At 39.2% G+C, this 26,975-nt stretch overlaps 1 protein-coding gene across 1 annotated transcript in view; it reads left to right on the top strand.

The window, feature by feature from the left end:
• The first annotated feature begins 14,929 nt into the window (after positions 1 to 14,929).
• ptprda (protein tyrosine phosphatase receptor type Da) overlaps positions 14,930 to 26,975 on the top strand; it is a 256,470-nt gene continuing 244,424 nt past the window's right edge. The window contains exon 1 of the mRNA XM_084711929.1: positions 14,930 to 14,980. The gene's annotated coding sequence lies outside the window, so the exon portion shown is untranslated. The remainder of the gene's footprint in view (positions 14,981 to 26,975) is intronic.

Raw genomic sequence — 26,975 nt, 5'->3', positions numbered from 1 at the left:
CAGTTAATAATACTAAAGCACTTTATAGTCAGGGTACATGAATGATCATGAATTCACACATGACTTGTATGAAATATGAATGAAAGAGTCAGAATTCATTCATGCAGGGTGAAACTCTGTAACAACCAAAATTAAAAAAACATTCAAATAGTATTTTGTGTACAATAAGAAACATAATTTGCAACTCTATAATATGCATCCAAATAATGTTTATAGATGCACTTCACAGTTATTATTAACCATTTATAAAGTATTATAAACTTCAGTTGCAACTATCTAGATGGTGTTTAAATACAACACATTCTCTGCAGTAGTGTCTGGTAGACTTTCAAAATAAAGGCACAAAAAACTATTTGGGTATGTTAAGAAAAAGATCATGGTTTGGGTTAAAATAAGTACGTTACTTACACAAGTTCACATATAAAATACAATATAATATATAAGTAAAGAACTTGAGAACATAAGATATTATGATGAATTTGAAAACTTACTAACCATTAACAAATTAAGTTAAATATATATACTCCATCTCTCTGTGGAATGATTTTTTTAAAGGTTCACAAATTATGTGGTGATCATTAACAAATACTTAAATGTTATAATACACAACAATAAACCGTTAGTAACTAATTTAATACAAATATAATTGTGATAATCCCTTAATAGATACAATACAATACATAATGTACTATTTTTACATATTACACAAACTAATGATATAATAACCAACTATAATATTACTAATAATTACTAAAAATAATTATCATTGCATGTTTTGATATCATTGAAGTAACTACTGATTATCTATTAATTTACTATTTATTATGGATGCTTATTATAAAGTGTAAGTCTGCAACTAAAGGGGCACATATTCTAATTAATAACTCATAAATCATGGTGATTGAAATGCTTTGTTCTTGCACTAAGTCATGCAGAGATACTGTTCATTCTTGTGCATTCCTGATGGTTCGTGACGTATCACATGAATAAATTCATGCTGTTTCATGCATAAAGTCATGTATGATTTCATGACAATTCATGTACCCTTACTCTAAAGAGTTACCGCTGTTTCTAAGAGCTTTGAACAGCGTAATGCCTAAAGAGCTTTTTTGTCAATGTAATTGCTCAGTATCTTTTTAAGCAAAGTGTCAGCAATGCCCTTTTTGTTTGCCAGAGTATCTTCTGGTGTAACGGCTTATTTAGCCAAACCAGGCATGACACCAATTATACTGGAGGGGAATCGATTCCAACAAAGCACTCTGCTGGGACAAACAATAAAATGATCAAAGTGACTGGATGTTTTGCTTGCGACAAGCAGCAAAATTAGTTTGTACTTTAAACTTAGTTTTTAACCCAGTCAAAATCTGCAATTTCTTGGAGCCATTAAGAGTATTCTCCACCGTGACATAAATACATGGATACAAAGACAGACAGAAAAATGAGCAAGGAAAAAAGCAACAAAGAGGAACAGATGAAACAACAGCATCGTCAACTAGTTTGTTCCAACAACACAAGGACGATTACGGCCTGTTGCATTCTTTCACTGCAAATGTTCGTTTTCTCTGAAGTCCACAGAGTTCTAAGCAAGTCAGAATTCAAGTAATTGCTTTTCCACACATTAATTGATAAAGATGGTGACATTTTGTTTAAAGACGATGTTGCTCAAAATACCCCAAACGTCTAGTGTCCGAGCTCTGTGTTATTTTCATCAGTTGCTGACTCTTGACACATCTTCAATTGAAATGCTGTTGCAAGAAAACACTATGATAAATGTCATGTTAGAATAAAACACTAAGTTCTGTCTGAATAGCACAAGTAACCTCGTGACATATGACATTTACGTCCTGTAGAGGTCGTAGTAGACTGCCAGCATCTCAGACAAACACACAATGCACACTTCACAACACACACTGCTCACAAAACTCAGATCAAACGGTCAAACTAGGCAATTCTGATGAAATATGGATCAAGATTATACTTTACTATATTGCCCATTTCAAAAACAAGAAATATTGTAGCTAAGCAGATGCCATTTTGGCTCTGCTTTCCAACAAAGATTCCTGAAACATATTTTTCTGTACTGCTTAGTTTTAAAATGAGAAAGTTACTCACCAGGCAGCATACATATGTATAACAAATAGTTGTTTGCTGGCATCTAGTTAGACTAAATGTTATATATTGCACCTTTAAAATAAAGAGTTTTTAAGAGTCTCAATGCCCTTATCATGAATTAGACATAAGATATAAATGTGCGATAGATGATTATTTGAAGGCTAGACAGGCCGGCAAATATCCCTTGACATCAATTTTGTCCTTTTAAATTCACGCACACAGTCTGTACACTAAATACACAAAGAGAATACACAACTTAATATTAATTAAAATGTAACCTTTGTCTGGCACAGAGTCTAAAAAGGCTGCTACTGTATTTTATTATCTCTTAGTTTTGCCTCAGAGGCATTTAATTGTCTATGTTGTCATTATACATGCGAATTTAAAAGTTCAGAAAGAAAAAAAAAAGCGGCACGTCACGCAGTTTGCATTAAGCTTATTTTAATTACTGTAGTATCTCACTCTTGCTCTGATGGTACAGTCCTCACTGAAATGTACAGTACTGTGAAAGATATTAAAATCATAATGAATATGCTAATTATCCTTTTTTATATTCAGAATCCCACAATGGTTTTATATTCTAATGACAATAGCACTATTTTATGTAAGCTATAATAAGTGCATGTGATTACTGATATTATTATAATGTGTGTGTCACAATACAATAGTCCATTGTGTGTGAGCTACACATCTACAATGTCATTGTAATCAGTAAACCCTAAATTTAACTCATAAATGACCATATATGAAGTGTTAGTGACTGTTCTCCAGTTCATTTTTGGGCTGTCTGTGGCCGGGTGCGACTTGATGTCAATCTTCATTCCTTATTCCAGACGCTAGTCTGTCGAAGATAGATCCCTCATATGTCAGAACCACACAGACCATTTCCTGGAGTCCGCTGTGACTGTCAAGCTCCGCGGACCATGAAAGCCGTATATGTGATGCCCGAAATTACCTCATCGTCGAATGCCACAGACTCCCACATTGGCGTGGTCACAACTATCCCTTCAAGAGACACTAAGGGAGCTTGCTGACACTTTTAGGCAGTTCTCTGCCAACAAATATAGTGGGAACTATTTCACATTCTCAGGCAGAAACATAAAATAAATCCATTTTACAGTATGTGGGTAGAAATTGAGTTGAGCATGAATTATCAGGTTAATGGAGTCCAGGACATTCAGTAGGTTAAATCATAGATTTTGCAATGAATGATGATGTGTTTTTGGCATTTTAATAAGGCGCTACGGCAGCCGCAAAATGCAGAATCAAAAACACTGTAAATCTGTGTGAATTTTTAGAATGTGGTCCATGATGCCAGCACTATGTCTTATAATCTGTCTCCTGTCTTAACAAGAGGTGTCTGAGGCAAGAGTGGGGAAGAAACCCAACTCTCTGTGGTACAATTATAGAAGTGCACTGCAGTCACTTAGCCCGCTAATACACGGTGTGATATTAATTACTGTTTGTAAACAATGCACTTTGCAGAGATTATTGCATGCACTCGGCGTCCTCCATTTGTGTTTGGTAATTCTCACAAGTGATTAAGTGGTGAAGCTAGGACAGCTGTTCAAGATGAGTTCATTGGCATGTTTAATTAATTGCACTTGAGATAATTATTCAATCATTACTTTGATTAATTTTCTGCGTCCCAGATAATGCATCAAACGTCTGCTTGATGTCAATAGTTTTGAAAGCGTGAGTGGAACAAGGCTAACCATTTTTAGGGAGCTTGGGTTAGGGCTAAATCCTGCTTTATGGAAAAAAATAATGCTAATGTCAGCTGGCCATGATAGGAATTTATTATCATGGCATGGTTGTTTTGAGCAATGCGAATGCTCACTTAACAGGCATGCCATAAGGTTGTCCTAACCCCCCGAACACCTTTTTCTTTGTGTTTCCAACACATCAACAACACTCTGTCGCTGCTCACTTCAACGTTTTGAGTCGATTCAAGCTGCATTATGTTTGAAACATGCTTATTCTTCACCCCCTCAGATATGCAGGGTAGTGGCAACATCCAACTGAAGGAAAGCCAGGCAAATCGTTTGTGAGAGATCTTGTCAAACAGATTAATTCCCACCCTGGGCCTCAGGGTTCTGGACCGTTTTTCTGTCATGCTGCTTTGCCAGGCTCCCTCTTGATAATACCCCAAAGATAAAATTAATTGTGCAGGGAGATGTGGGATGGGGAGTATCTAAAAGGACCTTGAGCAACACATGAAGCTCTCTTTTCCTCTCCGCTCCTCTGCATGTGAAAACACAGAAACAATCAAACCGTCAGAAGCATGACACATTGCACCAACGGTCACTAACTTTGTTAGGAAGTTTCTGGAAGTGGGAAGTTCTGAGAGAGATGTGAAGGGACAGAATCAACCCTCATGAAATATCCGTGTCTAAGAATGTCTATGCTCAAATTACCATCAAAGTGGAATCCCTCACTTCATCAGCGGTTTACAAAGGGGGTTGAAACACCAATATTTGTCTACACTGTCTAGCTGTACATCTGCAAATTTAGGAAGATGTTCTTTTCTTCTTTGATGCTGACAATCAGAGTGCAAATTAACTGAAGATCTGACAGCTGTATCAAATTATGTGCCTAAATCAGTCCGCTGAGGAATCTCGATACAACAAGAATTAATTTCTACAACCATTACGGCTGGGTGTTGGTACTCATATAGGCCAAAATAACCCAGTAGCAAGTAGTCTTGAAACTTGTCCAGTCAAACAATACCTGCATTATATCCTGTTTGTACCTAGATTTAGAAAAAAAATACTATGGTTTTGCTCATAGCCATGATTTAATGAGTCGAATGCAGCATGCCAAGACGCCACTGAAATAAGTCTATGGCGTTTAATAAAAATGACTGCATAAAAAGTGGAAACATGCTTCCATTTCACATGAGGTATCAAATGAATTATTCTGTTGGTATCTCTTTAAGGGTTTTGATGCTGGTATCATATTTATTTATTAATGATGCCCAGCTCTACCAACCAACGCTGCCTTTCCCTCCAAAACATTTAGTCCCAGGGACTACTTTTCAAGAACCTGAAAGCTTCCTTTAGCCCACTGTTGTCTAAGTTTCCACTGCATTTTAAAGGTGCGTGAAGATTATTTGTGCGACACTGCACACTCGACAGTAAACATGGAGGAGATTTAAGTTGTACTGCCGTTGATTGTGATTTACTGCTTTGCAAATGGGGTCATCGAGTCAACGCTGGAAGAGAGACAAGCAGCGACAGCAAAGCCCTCCATCACACCAAGGGATTGGGCGTATTAAAAATTTCATCTGATAGTGGTGCTACATGAAAAGTCAGGGAATTGCCAAAGCAATTACAATTCTTACATAAATGTCTACACCAGTAGACAATAATTGTTGAGACTTTTCTGAAGAAGCCTCAAACGTCAACCTCATGGTGGCACTAGAGGAAAAGTCAGAGGATCACCAAAGTCATTAGGATTTATCCTGCCATAGAAATCAATGTCTGTGCAAGATTTTATGGCAGTTCATCTAATAGTTGTTGAGATATTTCACACTGTGAGCATGGTTAAACATCCTTCTTCCTAGAAATACTGCCCATTCAGCTTCACTATATAGCATAGCAGTCAAATGCAGTCATACTCTAAGTGAAGCAGACCTTTCCCACAACCTCCTGTCACTGCAAACCACTCAGAACATTAGCTAATCCCTGCTGTGACAGTGTGCAAGCACATGATGTCTCAGTCTTTTATCACCACTGGCCTTCAAAAGCCACCGAAAGACCAATTTAACCAAGAAATATTCCATAGAGGGCGAAGCACAGTAGCAGGTAGATTGTGGCAGCTGTACTTTTTTTTTCCAATGGCCCCTTGGCACCTGAGTTGCCCCTGTCACCTCCACTGGCAGATGGTGCAAATGAGCCTTTATATGCTGCTTCTAGACACTGTGACACTGAAACAAAAGTGTTGCTTTTAGTACTGTCATAGTCAAAACACATCAGCGGCTGCTTCAGAGCTGGATAACGCTTGTACTACTACTAGAGCTTAAATCAGGCTTTTGTCGGCTACTGTCTTTTTTGCTGTGACAAATGTAGACTGGAGTGACTTAGCTGATGTCGTTATTTTTATATATATTTTTTTTTGTAGCACATCCTGAGACGTTGGTGCTGTCAAGACGGCGCTGTATGAATAAGAGATGAGATCTTTGAATTGTTTGTTGGTACAGAATGCACATTCGCTCCTTTGTGTGAGGATTCTCAGTGTAGTGGAAGTGTAGTCCAAGAATGTGTCTGTGCTTACGGCGAAAGAAATTTATGTTTGGCACTTTCCCTGGATATGCATTTAGATCTCATTTTGGCGATGCACATTCTCGTGCGCGCACACGCAGCGGCGCACAACCACACATAAGCACTCGCGGTCCCCGAGCAGCCCGCATCCAGCAGTTTTGAGCTCAAGTAGTCGCCGCTGTCACAGTGTGACATCATCAACCCGGCTGGCAGTGTCCCAGTGGTGTCCTCCTTTAGAGCCAGAGATATCCTTCAACGGAGCTCATCCTGTGACGCCGCTGTGTCACTCAGGGGCCCAGACAGGCAGTGCAGTGAGGATGACAGCCCGGGAATGAGAGCTCAAGAGCAGGTAGAAACTATTGACAGGACCCTGGGGAGCAATTATGAGTGAAGCCCAAGGGCTTGCTCAAGGAACCTACGGCTTGTTTAAGTCTATCAAAAACACTGCTCAGACCTCTGTTAAAGGATAACAGTTCTTGCTAGTTAACTAGTCACAAAAATGTGTTTTAAGCTCAACTGGTGTCAGCTTAATCATATATTAACTCCACAGGGTTGTCAAACTTAAGACTTGGCTTAAAATTAAATTAATCCATTTGGCTTTTTTCTGTCAGTAAAATCTTGCCTGAGAATCTGTGAAACATTAAATGTAGTGATGTGATTAACAGACTGACCTCTTGTGAGCTTTTCCTCTCCTCAGCATTTGTATTCTTAAGCCTCAGAAAAAGCCAACAGGAATAAATTCAATAGCTGCCGTTGACACTCAGGACATCACTCTCCATAAAATACCTGCAAATGATCAAGGCAGACAGATAATGGCTTGGAAGAGGACTCGGCTTGCTGCCCTGTGACAGACATTTCCAATTAAAAAGGGTAAATAACTTGAGATTCATCTATTTCACCCTGTCCTGAGATTTATCAGTCCATCGTGCTTTAAATCTGTTCACCCCTGAAATGGTAATATCGCAGATTTGGATTTCCTGGGCAAAGAAAAATGTCATATAGTTCCAATATCCTCACATTCCTATTTAAATCTCCCTGCCCTGTCTGTATTAGAGCTTTCACGAGGCAAACCAAGCATGGGAGGAAACTAATGACATCACTACATGATGTGAACAGTGTTTCGGAGTTTGAAGGATGGTTTGGATGACTTTGTACTTAAGCAGTACTGCTGTATTGTATTTTGTGGATTTAAAGTTGTTCACAGACATGAATGGGATCTTGCCCTGTGTATATATTTCCTTTGTTTTAGTGGACCAGTTCATTTCTGTTGGTCAACTATAAGAGGAGGAGGAGTGAAGTTGTGCTTGCATTCGCTGTTCTTGGCATCAGCTGTTTCATTCTTTCATGCTTTAAAATCAGTGGCCCATTCACAGCTGTATGGCTATCAGCTAACTAGTGTCATCCAGTCACATTCACGTAGGTGTAGAAATTATAACGTCAGACGTGCAAAAGATCTCCCTAGACTGATCATTTTAACCCAAACCATGGTCTTTCCCTTACCTTCCCAAGTGTTTTTAACCACAGCATTATCACATTATAAGACATAATTAGTTTGTACAAGGTGCACATTAAAGAAACAGCATTTACATTTCTTGCAAGAGTTTCACAAACCTTCTAGACACACCCTTTTCACTATCCAATGGCAACACAGAAACATAATTTTTCTGTTGTTGAGTTTAGACAATAAGCTCAGTGATAAAGAAAAGTTTATGATACTGGCACGTTTTGTGAAGCAAGATAATCTTCACAACAGTGTTGTGGTCAAGACCACCTAAGCCGTGACAAAGACCAGAGAGTCGAGACTGAGACAAGACCGAGATTTTGAGGGGCTAAGTCCAATTCAAGACCACGACCAAGGCAGGACAAGACCGAGTCAAGACTAAGTGCTGCCACATCTCTGGCTTTCTCACCTGAGTAAAGGAGTGGTACTGTGGCTTGTAGCATTTCTGTCAGAATGCGCTTGATCTCAGCGGCAACTTCTGTCATTTAGCCTTAGCAGCAGCCTTAGCATTTTAGGACTCATTCCTGCAGCACTCTTATTACTTTGTTGATATCCTCATGACAGTGCAGTTTTCTGCCACAGCCAGCTTCACCATCCCAATATCCACCTTATTGACTAGCTTTTTTGGTGGTTTATCCATGTATGTTTCTTAAGAAGGATTAAGAACATTTCTCTGAGAGCTCCCCGAAAGAGCAGATTCTTTTCCACCAAATTTAAATGCATAATGATGTTATATAAATGGTTAATTCCTTGATATGTCTGACTGAAATACTAAAAACAACTCATACAGCAGCAGTTTCATACACAAACCAAACGCCCTGACTTTTACTTTCCCCAGTTAACCAAAGTTGCCTGGGCCCAACCATGACCTAAATCCTGTCACAGCTGGTTGCACAGACTAATGCCGCAGGTGTGATGAATGGGCCGCCTTTGGCCAAGAGCTTGCTACTAACTGGAACAAATTCTGAGCCCAAAGTGCCCTGTGTCTGCATCCCCAAAAACCCCAGCCAAAATGTGGACCTCTGGTTTCAGAATTCAACTGAGAGCGCGGCGACATTCAGCTGCCATCAGCCCAACTCGTCCGGCTACCTGGGCTACTGTAGATTAATTCTTACATTGCCTTTTTCGATTAACTTCAGCTAACATTAATAGAATGCCGCATCATGATAGTGGGGACCGTCCATGAGAAAAAAAAAGTCTCCCTTTTTTGTAAATAAAGTGACATGACTCATTAATGTGATGAATGACCATGCAATTCCCTAGGACTTCAGCATCAAGCCCACAGCCCCCCTCTCAACCCCCTTCAGGCCTCTTGTGGGCCATTCCGGGTGAAAGCCGAACATTTAAACGTGTGCCTGTAAGTGCTGAGGCAAGCAGGTCCGCCGGCCAAATGGTTGCTCTTTTCAGCTGTTGAAGCTCCCAAGGACCCATTTCACTGTTAACATCAAATCATTAAATTCACCCCATACTCAGTCACTTAGAGTTATAGAGAGATGGATAGAAAGACAAAGAGAGAGGGTAAAGTGAAAGAAGGAAGGGGGAGAAAAAAAAGGTCATTGTCAGCTGTTAAAGCTAAAGAGGCCACATTATTAGGTTGGAAATAAATGGAATCAAAACAGACAGTTCTCTCTGGTCTTAATTCCATCTTCTCAACCACGTATGCAAATCATAAGTGAAATTTTAGTTCATAAAGGAGGGGATCAATAAAATATTATATGGCTAATGTGTCACTGTCAAAGCACAGGACTTGAGATTATTCTGCCATATTAAAAATTTAATTCCATCTTCAGTCGTGTCTGAAAATCTCTGATAGCATCATACCTTGAACTTTCTTGAATGCACATTCAAGTATGCTGGAAATGAAACCTCCCTGGCAGATTTTTTGAATGGTTCCAATAAGCTTGGTTATTCTGTGACTTAGTAGAGTACAAATGGTGAATTGTGTGCGGACGTCCATTATGTATAAAAGAAATTTTATCAAAGCCAACTACCTACAGCAGATGGTGTGTAGTCCTTTAGTTGTTCAGTCTCTCTGGGTAAAGGTAACCTTGATGTACACACAAATGTGCTCAGAGTTCAGCCATTGTGTTATTTCATGCCACCTCAAGCAATTACAGTCTTCAGCTGTTTCTCTCAGTACACTGAGTACATTTGGTGTTTGAGTAGAACTCCTGCATCTGATGCATGCCACCCCAGGGTACAAAAACAACTAACTGTCCGCAATTATCTCTCTGGTCTTTTTGCAAGAAAATGTGAAATCATTTCTAAAGTATGTAATTTAAAATGCTCATCAGGGTGGTGTGCAGCAAAAAACCCAGACAAATCATGTATTTAGTTATGCAATCAAAATATGCACTTTACAGGGTTAGTTTGGCGTCTTTGAAGTGGGGTTTTATGAGGTACTTGCCTCATAAAACCCCAGTCTGTGTATCAGCCACAGCAGAGTGGGAACGTTCCCAGTTTGGAGAAGCAGAGAGGCGTACCAGCATTGAAACCATCCGCTTTTAGCCACTTTTAAAAAGGTCCACCTAAAAGAAAAAAAACAATCTGTATCAGGTTAGGTGTTCGCTATATTTAGAATTTTTTCACAGCTTTATTTCGCCATTAGACAGCCTTTTCTGGTGGGAAATCACTTATACAAGCCAAATATCACTCTATCCAAACCAACCAAACTTCATAGGTGAAATTAGTCATTTTACCTTGCAGAACAGGGGGGTTGCTAGTCTACCGCGATCTGTCGGTTTGTTTGTGCTAATGTGTGACTTCAGTGTTTCAAAAGGATAGTTTGGATTCACCAAAGTCACACAATAACACAATTAAACTAAGAGGTAGTGGTAGACTAGGAACTCCCGTGTTCTGCGTACGCTTAAACCGATATTGATTTCTTTAGGTGGACCTTCTTAAGTGGCTAAAATACCTTTTCTTGCTGACCTCGTCCTCAGCAGCTCATTGCCTACCTTCCATGCTGGCACTCCTCTCTTACAAACAGTAGAGCACCTGTTAAACACTAACAACAATCATCTCATACAACCTTACATCAAATAATCCTTATAAGTACTTTCATTTATGCTTTTGCTTCTGGGTGTTCTCTTCGACAGAGCAAAATGTTCACAGGTTCACACAAATCACCTGATACAGAATGTCTAAATGTGGCAGCTCCATTGTATCACTTGGTGCACTGCATAACTGCCTGCCTAAGTACTGATTACTTGCAATTATGTCCAAACGGAGACTGCTCATACACTAGAATCTATTATAGCCCGACCACTTTAAAGACACTTACAGAGGTGCTCTACCCTTGCTACCACTGGCTGGCTGGACTTGGTTTCTATGGGAACCAGAGAGCAACACAAGTCGGTAAAATGAGGATACAGCCGCTGGGCTCACAGGATAAGCAGTACGAAGCAAAATGAATGGAAATCTATTAAAACTAATAAAGGTGTACACAGAGAGAGTGCCAGACACTGAGAGGAAGAAGAGCACACTTTGTTTAAAAGAAAGATAGTTGGGGAAAATACCACTGCATGGCACAGTGCACTCTGGGAGTGTTTGACTTTCCCCACTTTCATTACTTTGAGCTCTGTAATCTTGATGTTCAAGGCAAGTGGAGAGATAGCAGGTGGAGGCCATCATGTTTGAACTAGTCTTAGTTGGGTACAGTATGAACTTGCGGCTGCACCGTGAGCCCGGAATCACTCAGATACAGTAGTCTGTGTCTTCTAGAAAGAGCAAAGAAATGACTTTATATCAGGCTTTCCTCTGTATTCAAAACCCGCACCTTCCACTGGCAGTCGATTTCAAAATCAATCATCAAAACACACAAAGAGCAGTTTCTTCTATTTCTATTCAACTGCAGCATCTGTGTATGTGTGGGCCTTTGTATTGCATCGGTATTATTTATGTGATGAAGTCTTAGCTCTCGTATAGTGTCACCTACAACACTGTGATTGACTAAAAGATTATGTGAAAAGCACCTGCACTTCATAAGCAGTATGAGATCCAGTGTAGTTTGCTTATTAATTTGTAACTCCAGTGAAAAATAGTGTTAAATTCCCATTCCATACTTTTCTCTTCAGTTTCCCACTAAAACTTATCTGCTATTTCTTTTTTCAGCCGTGGCTGGAAGCATAATATTTCCAGGTTTTTTTTTTCAGACTTTCCACAAATGCCAACTTGGACTCATAGATGGACTGATTAAGTTTTGGTGGTTAAAGGTGAAGGTCACTGTGACCTCATGTCCGTCTTATTCTCGTGAGCGCAATATCTCAAGAACACCCAGAGGGAATTTCTTCCAACCTGCCACAAGCACCCAGATGAACTGATTTGATTTTGGTGGTCGGAGGTCAAAGCCATTTGTCCGATTCTCGTGGGTGCAATATCTCAGGAACGCCTTCTCACGTTTTACGTGAACGTCCACAAGAATAGAGCATGTTACTCACTAGAACTAACTATGATGGTAACTTCCATTTCATTCAGAAATACGCTTAACACCTGTTTATTAAATTCCTTCAGTCTTCACCCCATATATTAAACTGTATGAGGCTTGAGAGTCATGGATGTAAATGGCAGCTTGACTGGTTGACGGAGGCAACAACCACCAGGTGTTAATTTTAGGTTGTCATCTCACCTGTAAATGTCAACAACAAGGACTGGCTGCTTACAAGTAAGCTAAAAAGCTATCCCAGGCTAGTGGGATGTAAAGAAGTGTAAGTAGTAACTGTAAGTAGTGGTAAAAAAGAATTATACTGTTAAACTATTTATAGAAAATACTGTTTTCAGCATCTGTAATATGGATATTTCAAAATGCATTTTTATTCTTCTCAATGTTTTCATTGAATAATTCTAGCATCACATTAGTTATGTGGAACATTAATTATGTAGCACAAACAATTTAAACAAATATAATAAGACAACAAGAGTCCTCTGCTCTTGCCTGCCTGTCCTTATTGAACAAATGACTCTGCTAAATGAAACAATATCAATTAATTGTGGGAAAAAGTGTGTGCAAAGACAAAAGTTGCAGCAATAGTCGGATGCCTCCCTCGGCTGTTTTTTGGCAAGCGCCCTCCTCGCCCGCGTGCATGGCATGAATAGAACAGAAACCAAATGTGTCCCTCCTTATGGTAGGTCAGACTACAAGGCAGTCCAGATTTTTTCGGGGAGTTTATTACAGGGCTGAATCAAAAACTGAATTTCAACACAGTGGCATATGAAGCTTTTGCCTCAAGGGCCTGATTTCCTCGTTCTCTGGTGTTTTAACAATGAGGCTGTACTTGACAGTCCAACTGAGGCAGTCACGTTTAAGTGGCCCTCGAGTTCAGCCTGTTTTGTGTAACAGAGTTAAAAGCACCGCAGAGTATTGGGATGGCGCTCATGTGTTTGGCTAATGAAATCAAACACATTAAATAAACTACAACCCATCTTTGTTAAATTAGTGATTGTTCATCCTGCACCAAGACATAACAAGGTATGTGGCAATGTTATCTGAAAATTATGCTTTTCTTGTTTAGTTTTGGAGCTGCAGTGCAGTGTGAGTCGAGCACTGGATGTTTGCATGTTCAGGAGCCACAGCTTTGTCTCCAACTCATTTGCCCCCCGGCCATACAGCTCCATGGGGTATTTATCTCTGTGAGTTTTTAAAAGTCATCAGTTCATGAGGAACGTCAAAATTAAATAAACATTACTCCGGGCTCACACTACATGATATCAGCCCAACATGACATATGTAGAAAGCTGGGAACTAAAATGTCAATAGTTGTATCTCATGTAGTCCATCATAGTGAATGACAACCGTCGCTGCATCCTAGACGCCTCCCAACGAAACGACTAACACGCTACAGTTTTTGTGCATTTCACAACGATTTCCACAACATTTTCCAAACATTAACCAATAAGAGCAGAATACCCTCTTCCGTCTACAACCGAAACTTGTTCCAGTACTACTTTTTCTTTCCTGAACCCAGAACCTGAACTTTGTAGTACCAAGTACAGATCTGATGCCATTGCATTAAAAAAACAGTTTACAGTTTAACTTTATTTAACAGCTGTAAACTACCACTATCATTGTTATATTGGCTTGCTCAAGTTAAATTCTGTGTAAAAGATGAACCAATGAGGAATCAAAACTTAAAATTAAAAATTAAGTAATTATTTTTATGTAGAAAAACCTAACCAGAGACAAAGGTTGCAAATTAGCATCTGCTAGAAACCCTACATGTAACACATCTGTATTTTGTTATTGTAACCTGCTACAGTGTTTCTTGCATTGTGCCTGACAAATAAGCTAATAAATAAATAGATAAAATGCCATAGACCATGACTTTGCCATCATGGATGGAAACAGTGCCATATGGGCTGCTGCTGTGAGGTAGCAGGGTCTAGTTTTGGGGGTTAATCAATTATATGGTATTGGATCATACCTATTCTCAGGTATTTGCCAATACCAATCCAACATTTAAGGCAGTATCACATATCCCTTAATGTGTTTGATTCATGTCTGTTCTTACAAAAAATCTGCAGAGACCGTTTTTGGAAGAATATATGTGTAATATGGATATTTGTATCCATGCTTCTTCATTTTCTTCTTCAATTTCAGTGTTTTCTTCTATATATATATATAAGGGTTAACTGTTGAAAAAAGTATATTCTGTGAATCACTGCTGCTAGTCCATTGTCCTGTCAAGAAATAGTAGATTTTGGTCAAAATCAAGCAGTAATAGCATGGGAAATAGGAAAATGTAGCCATGGTGGACAGAATCATTCTCAAACTTTTGATAGTCTTAGTATTACTTCAGTTTGGCTTCTGTTCCAGCTGTACGAAATCAGACATGCACCTGTATTTCTGCCGCCGCAGACGGGATGATCCTCTTAGCGCCTTAGCAATCTGGGACACTATTCCCACTACTTACTTTTGCCAATTTGCTCCTGGGAGCCCCTGAGTCCTTGTCTTCATTAAGGGAGTTCCTCATTGATCAATCACTGTCAGAGGAGTTTCTCTGTAATTGCACTGCGGCCTAATCATGACTGACGTCTCGCCCCTCCCCCCGCTCTGTCACAGGTCTCAGGACAGAGAATGTTCCATGACTTTCACACCTTCGACCTCAAGGTAGGCCTCTCTGAGGATTTTACTCTCCTCTCTGTGGTTTATCTTTAGAGCTATATGGTTTTATAATGGCTATCATAACTCAAATTTGGATATTGGTGGAGCTGATGAGGACAGGTAAGTTAAGATGGGTGACGTGAGATGGATATTTTAATATTTAGAAGACGCGGTGACATCACTGCTCTGTCTTTTTTTTTTCTTTGAAGTATAGCTGGTGAGAATCATCAAGTTTTACTTGTTTCATGCAACCAGATTTGCAGTATCACTCATTATTGAACTATAAACAATATATTCAACCAACAAGTTATTTTACAGTATACTGATAAGACATAACAAGCTGTACTTTTTATTAAATTAGAAGCAAACTAGAAATAATGTGAGCATTATTAGATAGTATTAGACATTTTATTGGACTTTATTATAGGATAATTAGACACTTTACAGCAGAACTGTACTATAAATTAAAGTGTATTATTTCACAGTTAGACCCTGATTAGATTTCATTAGATTTCACTTTAGTTTACAGTGCTGTTTTGTTGCAATGTGTCCCTAATTACAATTTCTAGTGTCTTTGTGTTCTGTGATACAAAGTACAGCTTGTCCTCTGTTATTAGTGTACTGTAAAACAAAGTGCAACCCAAAAAGTCGCACAATCCAGTCAAACTATAATACAACAGGGGCTCCAGTTGCTGGGCTGCAGTTCCTGGCTTGAGTTATTAATATTCATCAATCATGCCACATTTTCATGGTGCACTGATTGATATTTGCTGTAGGACTTGCACTCTGTTTGTCACAGTCAGTGAATAGGCCCTTACATCTGTCAAATGTATTACAGCGAGTGTAAGACAAAACACAAGTCATAGCTGCAACAAATTTAACAGCCCTTGACGTCTTTACTGAGGCACGCACAGTGTCGCACCGGCAAACAACTTCAGAAATATGCACAGTCGCCTATATAACAAATTATATGTTTTGTTATATTGTCCTTGTTAAAACTAATGGTTGTTTTGCTGCTGTTGCTTTGTTGTTATATGCATGCTGCATATTTGCCAAGTTTCCCTGTCCCTTTGCTAAGCCTTTATTCAGTTTCACCGCAAATGAAAACATGCACACGTGCAATATTCCTCTAGATACATACATGGATGAAGCAAAACCTACAGTACAAATTATGCACATACAAATATGTACTTGAGAAACTGCTGCATCTAAATGTTAGGTTGGCTTGTTTAGCACCATTGTTAACAGTAATCCATCTAGTTTAGATGTCAGGTTGATTCTATTCACTCATTGTTTTTGAGACGATGTGGCAAACTGGATCATGTTCTCTTCATATTAACAGAGCTTTATACGGAAACAATATCATTCTCACCATACAAAGCGCTCCTTTGTTGCCGTCATCTGAAAAGGTCATGTACCACACATGGCGATATCATTTGATTTTCACCGCGCGATTATTGTCGACAAAAGAAGTCATGACAACAGCGTTATCATGATATCTATAGAAAATCTGAAATATTCATCTTTAACTTTGTTTACTGTGCTTTTTGTCTGTTTTTTGGCAAATGAACTACACTCAGAATACAAGTGTGTGGAGGTGGAGAGAGAGTCATTAACCACAACTGTACAAAAGTGCAATTACACTTGACAGTTACAATGGACAATGAAAAGATGTGTGTAGGGGAGAGTTGGAGGATGGAGACAAAGGTAGAACAGAAAGATGCAGAAAGGATTTAAGAGTAGTCAGTGTTTAAGATGTGCTGGATTATTTACACAATATTATCATATGCATATTATTAACATTATTGTAATACTTCATTTTTTAATAACTCGGTTTGTGGCATTGCTGGTATATCACAACACCCCTACATGACACATAAATGCTGAAACAAAATCAAGCTCTTTACTGTATAACTGGCCAGGGAGCCTCACATGTGTGAAGCTGATGACTATCGAAATAATGCTCAATTAGGAGGTGTACAGTGTTTATTATTACAACCTTGATTCCAAAAAAAAGTTGGGATGCTGTGCAGAACTCCAGCTTCAGTTCACAAATTCTTAATGAGTTGTCAAAAGAAAAGGTGATACAAAACAGTTTGTTCTTGGAACTAGATACAGGCGTCACATTCAGAATGAGTATATATTTACAAAAAGGAAAGTTTATCAGCTGGAGCATTAAATGTCTTGTCATTGCGCTGTATTCAATTCTATATAGGTGGAAAAGGTTTTGTAAATGTTTAAATTCTTTTTTTATTCATCCTTTTACATGGTGTCCCAACTTTTCTTGGACTTCTGGTGGTAAATGACATATAAGCACTTAAGATTAACATGAAAAAAAAAAAAAGGATTTCGAGGAACTTCACTCAGATTGTTGATTCAAAGATCTAAAGTTAGACAACTCAGACTGTAGAGTACCCAGTATTTTGCAGATTGGCTCATTGCCAGTGGTTTAGATTACATGATATGCAGATATACACCATATAACCACCAAGGAAGCTCCAGGACTTCCTCATATAATTTTATGACCTCTGCATATCATCACTCTATAATGCCAATGTTCAGTTAAATATCCAAGTGTTGGCATGTTTTTCCCTGTTTTACTCGTGCGATATTTCATTTTTCTGTCAAAATTTGCCAACAAATGAAGATACAACGGGTGAAAGAGCAGTCTGTCTTGACTTGGGAAACACTGTAGGCATGGTTCTAATACAATGAAACGTATCTGTTCTCACTTTGATCTCAAACTATGTACTTTTCTTCGCTCCTCCCCAGAGTTAAGCAGTGAGAGTTGGAGAGGAACAGCTTTGAACAACAGCAGTATAAATGCACTGATGGAGCCAGATAGCGAGAGCTTGGATTGAAGCCAGTGCATGCTCATAAAAATGATTTTTATGACCATTTAGTTTGAATATCATCCATGTGATACAGATAATCTGCTGCAGTGCTGCACAAAGACAACCTTTGTTTAACTATAAACTGCACAATAAGGATCATGATTTTCTTTTCTAACAATATGGCTAAAGAGATGATGAGCAGCTGGTCATGGGATAAAAGCAAAAACCTTTCTCAAGGCTCGAGCTTTAGCAACATAATATAAAGCAGCGTGACTTCAGAATATTTCTGCTCAATGTTAACTTTTCACAACTGCAGCTCACAGTCAGAAAGACAGCCAGTTAGGTTTGCCATCAACTCCTTAATCTGCGGTGTCACACCAACACACAGATCTTTGAAGAACGAATTGGAAAAGATGCAAAAATGATGTTAAAAAAGATCAAGAGCGATTTTCCGGATTGAAATTGATATCTCTGCCATGATATTAGACCCACTGGGATGCAAAAGTTCCGTAAACTTGATGTGATTTTATAAAATGATTTGTGAGTCTCCCATTTTTGTCACTGAACAAGGTTTTACACTGGTTTGATGGCATGGATTCGTCTCAGTCCTCTTGTGATCTTGCATTAGGACAAGGTTATTCATGCTTACAGACTTACAGATTAGACTGAACGCTTCCTAGACCTGCATTAAGTGCTCTGTAAATGTAAACATGCTAAAATGCTGCTCTAAACACATCAATATCTCCTTATTCTTTAATATTTTGATTTGTAAATTCCACTTTGCAGCTCATGTAGGGATTTTACGCATGCATGTACGTGACATGATCCGTCTTCTCTAACAGAGGGCATGGACACAATTGCAACCCCCCCCCCCCCCCTCCCAATATGCTAATGCTTTATCCCATGCCGTATTTCATGCAAATGCCTTTCATCGCATATTTTCAAATGCCATTTATATGACAGCTGTAGCACAAGCATCCATAATGTTTTGGCTGGGGGCAACATTGCAACATGGATCTCAGTCATTGTGAATTCTGCCCACAGTCAGAATAAGAGAAAGTCAGGCTGAACTCTCTCTTCTCCAGAACATGATTGTTTTATTAAGGATTATAGGAAAATTGCATTCTCAGCTTTTGGATCTGGTGGGGATAATTCAGTGTTACTTTATGCATTTTAGCTATGACAGGTGAAAGGAGCTGGTCAAGTAGGAAAATAGTTATATCTAAACACATTTATTGAATTTTGTAGACTATATTTAGTGCTTACAACACACAAAGAATTATCCTAAATTCAAATTAGATGGTAACTTACTGTATTAGAGTTTAGTAGAGGATAAATATGGAGACATTACAACAAATTCTGTAAACTGAAATGTATTATTTCCAATTAGACCCTTATTAGACTTTCTAAGATGGTAATTTTTGGGACACATGACAACAGAACTGGACTGCAAACTAAAGTGAAACCACACACCTGCTGCTTACCCATGTAAAAACAGCATGTGAACCAGATTTACCAAGTAAAGGACAAAATTTAAGAGGCAGGGGAATATTTTGACTTAATACTGTAGGCAGTGGTTTGATCAAAGAAGCAGGCATCGGTCTTTCTTATTGTCCATTTATAAAATCCACATAGCCACAGCTCTGTAACTTCAACACAACCTAAAGTAAAAAGTGTGGTGCTTCCCCGCCAGTCTGTGAGATTGCAGGCGCCTTGGCATTTACCGAGCCTGCGATGTCATTGTCTGCAATGCTGTTCAGGTCCATGTACTAGGAGGAAAGTTTTAAATTTAAAATGTAATCAGCACAATCACCACAAGCAATCAGTTCCTCTTCATTTCACCTGATCGAGCCCCCCGCTAAAACGAGTCTGTTAAATAGAGCATCTTATCAGGCCTGGATTAAGTTTTGACTTTGATTAACATCTGTAGTCACAGTTTAGAATGTCAAAGTTCAAGTTTGGGGAAAATATAGTTTATAAAAATGCAAAAGCACCAGGTGTCATTATCAAGCAAGAGTTCCACAATCACTGTGGCACAGGCTTTTGGTCTTTACGTTTGTATAAATTTGAGCCATAGAATAACTGAAAGAGTAGGGAGATGATCCAAGAGTCAGTATTATATCAGTCTGATACTGACCAAAATCACTGGATTAAATATCAGGGGAAATAAAGTTTAACCTGATAAGAACATGCCCCAAAGATTAATGTGTCAACCTCACGAGTAACACAGGCGAGCAGCGCGTCACATGAACAGTAGTGAGATCTGTCAGCGGCCTTGTCATCATGTCAGCTGTGTGGAGTTACTTTAAGCTTGAGGAAGAAAGCAGAAAAACAGCCAGGTGCGATTTATGCATTTATTTAATATTAATCTCGAATGTTTGAATGATGCTGACCAATCCAAAATGCTGCTCAAAGTTGTCTGCGTGAAAAGGTTTAGATAAGAAAAAGCGGCAGTAGTTATAACTGAGTCTGTGTGTTTCTTTCTTCATGTGAGCAGCGGAATATTTGTTTCACAGTTTGATGTTTTTTAGATGACAATTTAAGCAAAGTGCATTCAGACAAATGTATTATTAACAGCTTAGTTGTTAAAGAGGGGGGAAAAGACACTATCAAATTGGTATTGGTTTCTGCAGACACTCAAGATTGCGTTATCGGACATGAAAGAGTGGTATTGAGTCATCCCCGCTAAACAGCATGAAAATATCTAAAAACTGCACCAAAGTTAAAGGAATTTTTCAACATTTTAAGGAATGCACTTATTCACTTTCTTGCACAGTGAATATGAAGCTGAAGCCAGTGGCTAGTTAGCTTAGCTTAGCACAAAGACTAGAAACAGCTAGTCTGTTGCTGTCAGGAAGTACATCTGCGTGTGATTAGCTCCGTGGCTCATGATTAAGACACTATATCATGTTTAATCCATTCAAAAACTAAAGTGTAACTGTGTGTGTAGATGGAAGTGAATTTTCGAGGTGGTGTGATTGGTGAAGACACAACTTGACACTAATTTTCCCGGGGCAGGGCAAATTTGATGCAAATTGTGCAGACGTGTCTGAGGGAAAAAATTTACACATATGTCAGAGCTTTATGAATCTCCCTCATAAACATACAGCGATTAGAGGGAAAAGGAGGGAGACTGGAGGAAAATAACAGAACTGGAGTTTCTGGTAAGATGGCGAGATCAGTCGGAGGCTGAGCTGAACAAAAACACAACGGCACAGTCTCACTGTAGACACGTCTGTTGGTAGCTAGCTTACAGCTAATATCTGCATAGTTGGCTCAGCAGTCAAATTCGTGTGAATGAAGCAAGGTGAAAATGAGGTTTGGAGGCAGCTGGTTCCAGCCAGATACAAAGTGTTAATCAGTGAGCTTTAGAGGAGCAGATTTTGTTACGCTCAGACAGAGCTAGGCTAGCTGTCTCCTTCTGTTTATCTTCACTAAGCCAAATTACAGTCAGATGGTCGAGAACACAGCTCTTGTTACAACTTAGGGGAGGGGGACAGTGGTGAACTTCACCTCTGATTGCTGTTTGTGCTTATGACGTGTCCTTTAACAACAAGCCAAAAGAAGAAGAAGTGAGTTCAGTTTCAGTCTGACTTTGTACGTTACTTAACGCTGTTTACAAGGTTCATCATTTTAAGGTAGGTTAGGTCAATTTATGTGAATTATTGACATTAAGAAACCTCTGCTCCCAGAGGTTTTTCAAGTTGACAGGCTCTTACACCAAATTCCATTCAAAAAGTAGGTGTTTTATGGAAGGACCATATTCCTTCACGGTAAAAACTTTAGTTAAAAATCACTAAGACTCTTTTCTGATTTACGTGTCATTTACTCAGTAACATCTTTAACTGACTGGCCACAGAGGTACTCGACATATATTAACAGGCCCAGCACTACCATGCTTGTTTTCACCCCATGGCATGAAAAAAAGTGATGAATGCAGAGCATAGCACTTAACAGGATAGTGAGGCATATAAACAAAACCTTCAAATAGTGTTGTGTTAATGTGCGAAAGATTTCAAAGGTGGAGTCAAATATAATATATCAAATATATACTGAAAGCAAGTCAACATATTTTCCAGAAGTTGTTGAGCTATTCCTTTAAAACCTCCGTAGACAAGATTAAGTTCTCATGTAACACTGTGAAGAAAAAAAATCAGAACAATTTATGTTTGGAGCAGCGGAGAGCACACTAACATGACTGGGAACAAATGGCTTCAAGAGACCAACATGCTGTGACACAAACTACACAGGTGCAGTTGCAGGTGCTGTTGCCACCTGCACACCTGCCCTCTACACTACAGAGAGAAGAAGAGCGAATCACACAGAACACCACATGGCATTTGCACTGAGCAGGGTTTTTTTGCAGCGTCAGTGGCAAACCTGCCATGAAATTAATTCTCCATTTACCAGAGACTTAAATTTGTAAGCAATTTGTAATTTGAGACCATAAACTCATTCGCATTGTTTGTCCACACTGCTTCAACGGGACACGGATTTAATTGTCTATCTTATATTGGCTGCAGGAGTTTTGCCATTTTTTGATAGCATTGTTTAATGAATGAATCGCAAAGTGCTAAATATTGTTTTCCTATTTTTCTGGGTAATTGTTTTTAGATAAACAGTGCTGATACGGCGTGGCAAAGCAATCAACTTTAAGAAAAGACTTGGTTCAGATGATCTGCGCAAATTAAAACGCATCAAAGTACTGTATTTGCAGTTATCCAAAGTTCATTATGAAGCCCACGGCGAGCGGTGCTGACTGACCGACTGTAAACATTTTATGAATTTCAATGTCAGTACAGCTGAGTTCATTTGGGGAAAAGCAGACTGAGCACACGGAGGGGCCACATCCGGACATAATAAACTGTCGCCCTGTTCACAGAGGCGTGGAGAGGTGAGAACACCTCCCCAGTACATCCTCAGACACATCTGTGCTCATGCCCCTCAAATGATGTTTCTTTTGAGGAGGAAATAGGTCAGCCGTGAATACCTGGCTCCTTCCATCTAAAAAAATCCTTCAACACACTTAATTAGGAGTGTAACTATGTGGATTTATTGAGTGTGATTTCGAAAATGTTGGCTTTTTTTTGTTGTTCTTAGCTGTTGTTTCATATTAACAAAGGGCATTGCATTTTTTTTTTCATGAATCTTTAAATTTTACAAGCAGCTTCATTAGGAATTGTAAAGGCACAATAATGCCAGCTCGGCCCACATTTAGCCACTGCCAACTTGGCCTTCATTTAGACACTGAATCATTCAGATTGCACCGCTGTGATTGCTTAATTAAATGCTCGGCTGTGTAATGACTTTGCTTGAAAGGGAATTAAATGTCTAAATGCTGCAGAATCCGCGTTGAGTTGAACAGAAATCAATGGGACATAGTGCTGGAACCCAAGGTGTTTTCCGACTTGTTTAGGGTGAGCGTTTTGTATTGATGCCGTCCCTCAGTCAGTGAGTCAAAAGCTCATTCCTCTTGGTCCAACGCATTGATTGGTGGTGTACAAACAGTGTGCTTACTTTGTGCTTTCTGTTAAGGCCTAGGAAGGCAGTTTACAATGCCGTACAAGTAAGCAGTGTAGACCTATGTAAAGCTGCATTTATATTTAAAGAGGTTACAACATCATCTATTCTAAGGGACTGTGAGACAAAGTGAAAACTAATTCTCATCTAAAACAAAGTCTTCTTTGTATACAGTTTGAAAACCATTCTTTACAGATGGAAACAGTCTGTTGGTCACCACTTTGGTCTGGACTGAAATATCTCAGCATCTACTGCATGGATGTGCACAAAATTTTCTGTAGACATTCTTGTTTGCAAGATGATGAATTCTAATAACTTTGGTGATGTCCTGACTTTTCCTCTGGTGCCAACATGAGGCTCACATCTGTAGATTTTAGTGAAATGTCTCAACAAAATTTTGGATGGGATAACATCAAATTTGTTACACTCATCCATGTCTCTCTTAGGATGATCTTCAGTAACTTTGGTGATTAGTTCACTTTTTGTCTAGTGCCTAGCCTGGCATTGTCGGACTGATTCACAAACGTGGATTAGTAAAACATGTGACATAGTGGTTGTTGGTCCATTTTCAGCAGGACACAAAATGGTGGCCACCAGTCTTTGTTCCCTTTGTGAAAGCGCTACCAGAATTTTGATTGGATTTGATTTGATCAACGCTGCCTAGTTTTACAGTGTTACCTGAGTTTCGAGAGCCTTTGCTTGAAAACAGGACACAAAATGGCGGCTGCCTCTTCACAATCTTTCTCGTATTACAGCTAAACAGCGCACTGAAAACATTTGTCTTGTGAGCCAGAGGTGTTGGGGTGGACATACCTGCTGATTGAGTGCCATCATCAGGTCAATATTTTAATCGGTCCAGTAATTTGATCAAGTCCAAGTACCTGTGGAACTAATGATACTCCCACCAATCTGAGACCATACTCTGTGGTTAGTGCTTATCACTAATTGTTAGCAGGCTTGTATGCTAAACTAAGATAGTAAACATGGTAACAAGCTGACATCAGGATGTTAACAGGCTTGTGTTCGAAGTAAAAGTGCAGCCTCGAAGAGCTGCTAGCATGGCTGTAGACTCTGGTTATTAATTCACTACACATCCATAGTATAGATCCAGCCCCAACGATCCTCCTTATGTGTTTATGTTACTGGCTATTACATTTCATAACTGGTTTGAGTTTACAATGTTTGTTATTCCTTGTTGGCCATTAAAGTGGCAACAAAGCATGGCTAGATGTGTCTCAAAATAACTTTCCGAGTCCAAAATTATCAGTCTTCCAGCATATTTTCAGTGTTTCACCATGAAAGCCTAAAGGCAAACATTAAAATCCAACCCACATGGAAATGGTTCTTGAAAGGAGTGCAGCCAACTAATCTCACAAACATTTGATTGAACCAAAGACCTTTAGAAACCGCCAAAGCTGGGAAGGGCATACAACTCCTAAAATGACAACCGATTATCAAACTGCCTCTGGCTCGAGACACTGTAATCCCCCAGATGTTTGCAGTCTATGAAATATGAGAGTCTGAATTAGATCTCTCAAACAATGTCAGCTTGTCTGCATCCGTAAACCCTCAGCATTTAAGTCACAAAATTAAGTTGACCCCGTCAGAAAGCTTAAGGACATGTAACAAAGCCCAAGGCAGTCTTATTACTTCATCTGCTTTCGTCTCATCTCCTCTGTGTAATAAGTTCCCACTCTAGCAAGACCACTGGGGCTAATAAGGGTTTTATCTGCTTTTGATATTAGATATTAACACCTCATCAAAGTTAAGCCAGCGGTAGGCTCTCGTCCTCCCTCCAAATTTACATTAGCCTAACAATGTCTCAAAAAGAAATCTTATCAAATTCAAATTAAGGGCGAGTTGAATAGCCAGAAGGACACTGCTACCCATCACTCAAGGAACATGTAATTTGGTTCAGCTGCAAAGAATACAAGCCCTCTTTGTAAATCACTGAGATCACAGTTTTCATGCACTTGGAATTTGCGCCTCATAATCTTGAGTCAAAACAGAGCTCATTTGTGGCATATGAATGATGAATGTTTTGCTGCTGGGTATGAAAATAGGTCTGAGTGACACAATCAGGATTTGCTGTTTGGAAAACTCTATAAATAGCGGCTCTAGTCAGCCAGTCGTTGTGATCTTTACCTGAGGGGAAACACATTTGTAGCACGTGTTATGTTGTTGTTTCCATCAGATACTCAATGCAGGTTGTAACCCTGTAATTACTTCTCATCTTTGAATGATTTTAATGCGCATCAAAACTCACATTGCTATTTGCATCCGGGGCGGAAAAGCCAGTGTAGCTATTTACACCCAGGCTGTGTGTCTATTTACCCTCGTGGTATAAGAGTGTTTACACCCAGCCAACATGGCTATTTACACTTGGGGTGGAATAGCCAAAGTCGGCATTTATATTCAGATGTATAGCTTAGCACGGCAGAGACAAGCATCCAGGTATCCGTAGCCAAGAGTACTATTTGCACCCTGGGTATAAAGAGCCATTGTGGCTATTTACACCCCCATGGCAGAGACAAACCATGATCTTTTCCTAAACTTAATAAACTAGTTCTGTTTCGTAACATGAACCAAGTTGTTTTGTTGCCTAAACCTAACCGAAAACTGAAAATAATGAGTCAAATAAGTAATAAAATTAACAACGATGTCTAATTTAACACTACAGTCTAATCCTGGTGTCCTGGGACAGGATTCAAACCCCACTCACCTTGTAGGAGTGCTGTGCTCAATCCATTCAGTCACTGCAACATCGTATTTGTTGCTCTTTATAACTAAACTAAGGGGGTCGGGTGTGAACAGTCAAATAACTGCAGTGTGCTTATTCTTAAACAGACAGTCTGAAACACTAATTATTTATGCTACACAATTAACCACAAGAAGACTATGTATACCATGTATAGCTCAAGAAGAACACCATGATGTTGTTTTAAGTGCCTCGCTTATTTTAGAAGTCTTATTTCTTTCGAAAAAATTCTCAAGGTAAATCCTGTATCTAGAGCGAGAGTGCAAAGGTTTCAGACTTCTTATCATCCCTTGTGGCATCCTTTGTCAGGTTGTATGAAAAAAATGAAATATTAACTGGAAAATATAGCTTGGAGAGATAGAAAATAAATTACTTCAGTGTGGCAGGGAAAAGAAGATTGTAAGATTTATCAAGTCAAGATGGAAATGCCTGCTAAGTCTGTGCCCCTACCTTGAAAAATTAAAGAGAAATCAAATGCCTTAGAGTACACAGCGATTGTGATGTAAAGGCGTGCGTGTGTGTTTGTGTGCGTGTGTGTGTGTGTGCCTGCATACTTGTTTCCTCAGTAATTTATTGTCGAAATGTTATTGCTTGATATCAGCCATTTCATTTCTGGTCTGATGTGTGTCAAAAGATACAAGTCTGCATATGACGCTCTACAGTAAGAGTCTTGCTGCATGTGTTTTAATCCTTCCTGAGAAATGAAATTAAACACACAGTCCGCAATTAGCCCGCCTGTACTCTCCAGTCTTTTAACACTCAACAGATTTCCTGTGAAACAGCTTGACTGGCAAAATCTATAATTGTACAGATAAGTGAACATGTTAGCTAGATAAAGGTTAAACTATCAGGGATATGTTCTCCATCCATCTATAGCCAATTTTACACA

This window comes from Lutjanus erythropterus, chromosome 23, assembly GCF_056507025.1.
Source record: "Lutjanus erythropterus isolate fLutEry1 chromosome 23, fLutEry1.hap2, whole genome shotgun sequence".
NCBI classification, from domain to species: Eukaryota; Metazoa; Chordata; class Actinopteri; order Lutjaniformes; family Lutjanidae; genus Lutjanus; species Lutjanus erythropterus.
The sequence above is the reverse complement of the archived record's forward strand: the minus strand, read 5'-3'. Positions and strand labels throughout refer to the sequence as shown.